The following is an 8,323-nucleotide window of genomic DNA, read 5'->3' as shown; positions in this document are numbered from 1 at the left end:
GTGCACCAGAGGTGGGCTCATGCCGGTTCAGACTGGTTTGCCAAGTAAGTAGTAGCCCATGCCTCCGAACCGTTTCTGTTGGACGCGTAGCACCCGAAACGGGCACGTGCCTGAAGCTCATCCTTGAGCGAACCAGCAGTAACAGAAGCTGGAACCCATCCCTAGTGTGCACACAAGCAAAGCAAGCACGTATGCGCACTCATAACCAGCAAAATGGTTGTTAACTGCAGCCACCTCTGCCTAGAATCCCTGCATAGCCACAAGTGAAGTAAGACTAATTCCTTAAATTCTGTGGATATATCGACTACAATTGAGAAAATTCTTCTGGATAGATACTGTTCTAACCAAGCTCCCAAGCACCAACGAACCCTCTGTGGTTGAATCAATGATTCCTGTATTTGGAGCACCAGCAGCCCTGGAAAAAAGTCTCTCTTACACACACACAGCAGGCTAACAGGGAGATGAATAGTTATCTGTCACATCTATTCATCTCTGCCCTCTGCCTTTTATCCCCAGAGGTAGAGTGGGGCTTTGCTAACAGTGGTGGGTCTTCCGTCCCATTGATTTCCATTGTTCTCCTCTCCTCTGCTTTCTGCGCTTCTGCGTGTCAGGTGCTGGACCCAGCTGTTCCTTTTCTTCCTCATCAGATACCTCCAGACCTGGGAGCTGTTGACTCTCCATCTGAGGGATGATGGACAGCCCAGGCTCCGCCTCTGTCTGTCTGTCTCTCCTTCTGCCAGCTCCATTCCCTCTTCTCCCTCGGAGCTCTCAGGTTGCCTTGATGCCTCCTCCTCCTCCTCCTCCTCCTCCTCCTCCTCCTCCTCCTCCTCCTCCTCCTCCTCCTCCTCCTCCTCCTCCTCCTCCTCCTCCTCTGATTCAGCTGCTGGAGGGGCCGGCAACAGATACTGTATGATTGGCAATAAATCATTTTTAATTGAACCTTAACACGTAGACCTGATCTTCCACAACTGACAGGTAAATAAATAAAAGAAAAATTTACATGGCAACCCATCTGAACTTGGTGACTCAGGGAGAACAAAACTGGAAGGGCAAGTTTTTGGCAAAAGACTTGTTTAAATATTTTTGAGCCAATTCTCAGCTATTTGACTGGATGGACAATCCAAAAGGTGCAGTAGAAAAATTTAGTAGCTCTGCACTAAAAGACACGGGTGACTGAACAATTGTCAAACCTCTTTGGACCTTGGTGGTTGCATCAGTTACAACATAGAGCAGTGGGGGTCAGCCTTTTTGTAAAGGCGTGCCAAAATTGTATGCGCATGCACGGTAGTCTTCGCACATCTGCTCACACCCTCAATGCAATGCACCCTGCCCACTTGCACATGTGCATGTGACTCCCCCACACATGCGTGCATGACACACACACACACCATGTTGGGGGGGGGAGTTTTTGCCCTCCCCAGGCTCCAGAGGCTTTCCCTGAAACCTGGGGAGGGCGAAAACGACCTCCTGTGGACTCCCTCCGGAAGCACGGAAATGAAACACTTCCGAACTTCCAGTTGGACCGTTGGACCTGTTTTTTGCCCTTCCCAGTCTCCGGAGGCTTTCCTGAAGCCTTGGGAGGGTAAAAGCAACCTCCCCCGGCCCTCTAGAAGGCCAAAAATCAGCTGGCTGGTGCATGCATGTGTGCTGGAGCTGACAGCGCATGTGCCGGAAAATATGGCTCCATGTGCCACCTGTGGCCCGCATGCCATAGGTTCACCATCACGGACATAGAGTTTTCACGAGGCACAAATTCACACATCTGGTATGGGGGGGAATATTTAAATCCAGTTTAGCAGTTATTTTACTCCTGGGCAACATCATAACAAGGAGCCATCATGACCAGGAACCCATTTTCTTTCTGACAGCTGGTGCATCTGTGGAGCAGCTCAAGAAAGGGGCTAAGATCTACAGGGCGATAGGTATTTCGAGATTCATTTCTCACCTTTATTGCCTTGAGAATTGACAGCAGTGTTGGCAGGCTAGTCAAGTCATCTCAGCAGATGGTGATGAAAGCCTCTTGGAGAGCGAGGCTTGCCATGAAATGTTGGTCCACTCGATCATTTGCTACTTTTCAATCTCCTGATTGACATCAATGTTGCCTCAGAAGACCTGAAAAGTTGACTTCTAATGGCCGAGCTTTTCTTTCCAACATCAAGAGCAGGGACTCAAGGACAAATGTTTCTTCTAAATTAAGTTCTGAATGATGGCTGGGGTCTACTGGCATGGCTGAGAGGTGTTATTATTATTTTGTCTGCATTGCGTTAGGTAAGGAAAATCAGATCCACACGTGACTTGTTAAATTGTAAATTGTTAAATTGTATCATGCTAAAGAACAGGAATCTACTCAACTAGTGGTTAATGCCTGGCTAAATTAGATAAGAATCAATGGGATTCAAGGGAGATTGGACTTTCTTTGTGGCTACATAGGAATTCTAGGCTGATTCCTCTTTTAACTCCACCCCCAGATTCTGCCACTCCTTCTCCTACAGGTTGGCTATTAAGTCTACTCTGCCTTGTTTCTTTTCAAGTTCTTCTTAAAACAAATAGGTACGTGTATTTTAAATAAAATTGTATCTCAATGAATAGGTTGGTCTGGGGACTTGTTCATATTGGCGTGGAGTCTGCAGACTTTACTGTTAGGAAATCATGGTGCTGTTTTGAAGATTTTTAACATGTTTTTAAGGGGATGCAGTGGCCCAGTGGCTAAGACACAGAGCTTGTCGATCAGAAAGGTCAGCAGTTCGGCGGTTTGAATCCCTAGCACTGCATAACGAAGTGAGCTCCTGTCACTTGTCCCAGTTTCTGCCAACCTAGCAGTTTGAAAGCACATAAAAATGCAAGTAGAAAAATAGGGACCACCTTGGTGGAAAGGTAACAGCGTTCTGTGCGCCTTCAGCATTGAGTCATGCCGGCCACATGACCATGGAGACGTCTTCGGACAGTGCTGGCTCTTTGGCTTTGAAACGGAGATGAGCCACCCCCTAGAGTCGGGAACGACTAGCACATATGTGCAAGAGGAACCTTTATCTTTTTTAAAACATATTTTTATAGTTTTTATTGCTTTATTAACTTGTTGATGTTTTTTTACATGTGTATTTTGGGAAGAACAACTTTACAAGCTCAGCGTCTTAGCCACTGAGCCACCCCGTCCCTGTCTGAGCCTCTATAGGAAATATTAATTTAGAGGCGGTAGTAGAAAATCCATGGGAAATAAGGTTGTACATTTCTAACCACTGAGAAGTTAAGTGTCAGCATTCCAAATATCATCCAGAATTAAATCAGAGTTCAAGGCAGAGCTTTCATCAAAGTTCCAATTTAATAAGAGAGACATGTTGGTACAAACTGTGGAAATCCAAATCTGAAAGCTTCCTGGGTTTCCACCCAGTTGAAAGTTCAAGATCTTGACCTCACACCCACAAGTCCATCACATGGTCCACTCTTCCTCTGCCCTGCTGGCATTTCCACCCATCTAGTTCCGGTCAGGTGCAGAGGTGCGGAGACAAAAGATGACCTTGGGTTTCTAGAAAGGAATGTTTTATTTTGACAACAACACATTCTACAAATCTGCTCCTTACTATTCCCTCTCCCAATTACCCCACTAATGAAACAGCATAGTAAAATAATAGAGAGTGTAGTAGACCAAAGATCCTAAAAGGAATATGACTGCAGGCCTGACATTAAGTCTCACTGGATTCTAGTGAATAGGCCTTCAGTCTTAATCTTTTAATTTTTAATCTGTATCAACAATCTCTTGTTCTATTGAAGCTACATAAGCTCAAGTCATGGTGAATTGTTTCATGAGATGAAAAGAAATTCACTTTTTGGACAAACACCGTCCACGGTGTGTACAGCAATAATATTCCTCGTGCCTTAAATGTATTAAAATGATGCTACAAGGCTGTGTTAGAAAACAATTCACCCAGCAAAGTAAAAGTAAAAAAAAAAAGGATATAGAGGACTTTAGATTCCAGGTCTTTACCCACTTTGTGGAGCAGGGCCAAATCACCCAAGAAAATTGTACTGCAGATATGCACCTCATGTGCTGAAAGCCATCAACCCACTGTGTTAATTCAGAAGGGACCTTGGAGGTCTTCTAGTCCAACCCCCTGCTCAAGCAGAAGGCCCTATACTATTCTGGACACATGGTTAACCCCTTTCTTCATAGAAACCTTCAGTGATGGAGCATCTGGAGGCAAGTCGTTCCACTGATTAATTGATCTGTTAGGAAGTTTTTCCTTAGTTCTAGGTTGGTTCTCTCCTTGATTAGCTTCAATCCTTTGCTGCTTCTCCTGTCTTCAGGTGCTTTGGAGAATAGGTTGCCCTATTTGTGGTAGCCCCTCTAATATTGGAAGACTGCTATGATGTCATCCCTAGGCCTTCTTTTCATTAAACTAGACATATCCAATTGCAGCAATCATTATTCATATGTTATAGCCTTCAGTCCCCTAATCATCCCTGTTGCTCTTCTCTTCACAATATCAACTATCAGTTCTCCCAAATCTGTTAGGAAAGGAAGGTTGATTGATTATTCCAAATCACCTAATAAATCAGCATTAGTGCCAAGCAAGTTCACTTCACATGAAAATGTGAAGTCAAACCGAGGTTTGCTTGTATGATGCTTTAGTTAATATACCAGCAAACGTTGCCAGCTGATAGAAACAAAAATAAAAGTAAATATTAATATACTAGCTGGATACCTATGTTTCGCAATGAAACTATGTGATCAGGCAATGCAGGAGAAATCTTGTTCACTCCAGTTCAATCTGTTGGCTTAGTGGTGGTCGGTGATTGAAACACATAAGGGAATATTGTTCCTGCTGCCTTGAGTCCGGAAGCAGTCCCATGGATGGAAGGTGTAGACATTTTGATGAGGTTACGTACAGTACATTAAGTACTGTAAGGGGCTCCAGACCACTCCTGAGTGAAGGAGTGCTAATTTGAATTGAGGTAATGGAATGTGAGGCAACTGGCAGTCGGAACAGAGTTCTTTTCAGGTGGGGAGGGGGAGTAGAACTCCTTAGCATCAGAGCGTGTTAATTACTGTATAAGAAATACTAATGATCTGATGGCCATTTCAAAAAATCCTTTCTAGCAAGCATCTAGAAGCCAAGAGGAACATACATGCCAAATTTCAAGTTTGTAGGCTTTACAGTTTTGGAGATTTTGTATATAAATTAAAACGTCACTTGCATCATTGATATATCTATTTTCCCGCTCTGCCTGCTAACTCTTATTTCCTGGATTTTATAAACATTTCTAGCAAAAACTAGAATTCCTGAACCTGAAATGCAACCATTTCAAAATGTGATTTAGGAGGCTTCTGTGTTTCCATCTGTTCCTTATTTCACTTTCAAAAATATTTGAAGGAAGAATGTCTCAGTTTTATCCTTTGGCCAACTTCAGGTCTTTTTTTTTTTAATAGTCATTAACGCCTTTTAAATGTCTTACAGGTTTGGATTGTTATTATTCATGATGGCCACTTGAAAGTTACAGCAATATTAAATTTTAACACCTGCCTCCTCGACCCGAGTCAAAGATAAATTAAACTTTAAAAGAAAAAGGAAGGGGGATGCATACCTAACATTAAGGCATATTCTACATGTTAAGTCCTTTTTCTTAAAAAAAACCCTGATAAGGTCACCATGAAATATTTACAGCATCTAAGAAATGAATAGAATTCATCAGGCAAAGCGGCTGAGTATTTTAACCCACTTGAAAGTTTCTTTCCCTGCGAATGTTACGACATTTTAAAAAAATGGCATGAAGCTTAGCCCAGCGATGACTTAATCACAGATAATTGGATAAACTTTTTTTCCCCTGTCCATCCATTAAATTAGGTTGAAAGAACAGAAGACTTCAAAGAAGTTGAAGTTGATAGACACCCAGCATAGGTGGGTGGGGGATATAGTGACGAGTTATCGGTTTAACATCATAGGGTGTAAAGAGGTGCTAAATGTGTTTATATTTGTTGGGATGAAATTTGAAAGTCAATTCATTAAATACTTCTTTTCTTTTTCTTTATATTTCCTTCCTTCCTTCCTTCTCTCTCTCTTTCTCCTTTTTCTCTTCTTTATTATTTCTTTCTTTCCTCTTTCTTTTCTTCCTTCCTTTCTCTCTCTCTTTCTTCCTCTTCTTTCTTTCTTTTTCTCTTCTTTATCTTTTTTCTTTATCTTTCTTTCCTTTCTTTCTTTCCTTCCTTTTCTTCTTCATTTTTTCCTTCCTTCCTTTCTCTTTCTTCCTCTTCTTTCTTCCTATCTTTTTCTCTTCATTATCTTTCTTTATCTTTCTTTCTTTCCTTCCTTTCTTTCCTTCCTTTTCTCCTTCCTTCCTTTCTCTCTCTTTCTTCTTCTTCTTTTTCTCTTCTTTATCTTCTTTTCTTTGTCTTTCTTTCTTTTCTTTCTTTTCTTTTTTTCCTTCCTTTTCTCCTTCCTTCCTTTCTCTCTCTTTCTTCCTCTTCTTTCTTTTTTTTTCTTTTCTTTCTTCTTTTTCTTTTTTTGCTCTTTTTCCTTCTTTCTTTCTCTCTCCTTTTCTTTTTCTCCCTTGCACTTTGTATCTTTCAACCATTCTCTTTGTCTTTTCCCTAAGTTAGTAGCATTAGCTTTGACTAATGTAATTAAATTCAGAGAAGATGAGGAGATGAGAGAGAGAGGAGACGAGAGAGAGAGAGGAGAGAGAGAGCGAGAGAGAGAGAGAGGGATGACAGACAGAGAGATTTGACAGACAGAGAGCACAGCGAGCATAGCAGAATAGCTAGAAACAGAAGCAAAAACCAAGTGGAATGTGGCCAGGCTACCACTCTGTAGGGGGTAAAAATCCAAAGGAAATCCAATCATGGATGAAAAACTCAATTCTGTCACTGAGAGGAAAATGGCATTGCCAGTTAAGTGGAGATTTCAGATTGTCAGCTGCTGTTGATGTACTTTCTATGATTGGGCTATTATATTAACCTTGACGCTGTGGATTATATGTTGTGGATTGTGTCTTGCTCATTGTACACAGTCTAGTGTCCCAGTTGTTGAGATGAGCAGCCAATATAAATCAGATTTATTCCTTAATTCATTCTCAACTAAGTACGCTGGCTTGATTGGGCAATCTGGAAATTAAGTCCTGGTTCAGCTAGAGGGTTACTGATTGGAGAAGGCAGGGATGAATTTTGTATCTTCAAATAAAGCTCAGTGGAGTGATAAGATGAGCCAGTAGTAAGTTTGAAAAAGAAATCAATAATTAAAATCAAATAATTACTACCACCACCATCAGTGGGTGGCATTTCAGCTTTGATCCTCTTCCAATTCTGTGAGTGGTTGCAAAATGAATTTAGAAACACCATAATAGATGAGATTGTAAAGGGAGATAGACCATAATCGGTGATTTTTATGTTTTTGTGTATGTTTGCTTGGTTTCCTCCACTCGGAAAATGAAAACTGCTTGGAGTTTGTCAAAACTGATACAGAACGTAGAATCATAGAGTGGGAAGGGACTTCAGAGATCTTCTAGTCTGTCCCATAAACATTCTGACACATGGTTGTCTTTTTGAAACTCTCCAGTGATGGAGCACCAACAACATCTGAAGGCTAGCTATTCCATTGATTGGTAGTCTCACTGTCAGGAAATTTCTCTTTAGTTCTAGGTTGCTTCTCTCCTGATAGTTTCCACCCATTGCTTCTTGTTATACCCTCAGGTGCTTTGGCGATAGCTTGACTCCCTTTTCTTTGCGGGCAGCCCCTCAAATATTGGCAGATGCTCCTGTCTCCCCTGGTCCTTCTCTTCACTAGACTAGCCATGCCCAGTTCCTGCAACCGTCCATGGTATGTTTTAGTCTCCAGTCCCCTCATTATCCTGGTTGCTCTTCTCTGCACTCTTCCAGAGTCTCAACATCTTTTTTTATATTGCTCAGTTCAAGCTCACTTCAGTCTTTGCCTATAGATTTATTTATTTATTTATTTATTTATTTATTATTTATTTATTTTATTTATTTATTTATTTATTTAGTTAGTTATTAGACTTATATACCGCTTCATAGGGCTTTCAGCCCTCTCTAAGCGGTTTACAATTTTTTTTAGCAAATTGAGTCAGCAACTTGCCCCCACAGTCCGGGTCCTCATTTCACCCACCTCGGAAGGATGGAAGGCTGAGTCGACCTTGAGCCGGTGAGATTTGAACCGCTGAACTGCAGATCACAATCAGATAAAGTGGCCTGCAGTACTGCACCCTAACCACTGCGCCACCTCGGCTCATAAATTCTCGCAGTAGGCAGTTGTGTTCCTGCAAAGCTTGAGAACTCTTATGATAGCTAGAATAATATTTAATTATTGCAAACCCT

The sequence above is a fragment of the Thamnophis elegans genome, chromosome 13 (assembly GCF_009769535.1).
Source record: "Thamnophis elegans isolate rThaEle1 chromosome 13, rThaEle1.pri, whole genome shotgun sequence".
Classification (NCBI taxonomy): domain Eukaryota; kingdom Metazoa; phylum Chordata; class Lepidosauria; order Squamata; family Colubridae; genus Thamnophis; species Thamnophis elegans.
This window is presented reverse-complemented; position numbering follows the sequence as displayed.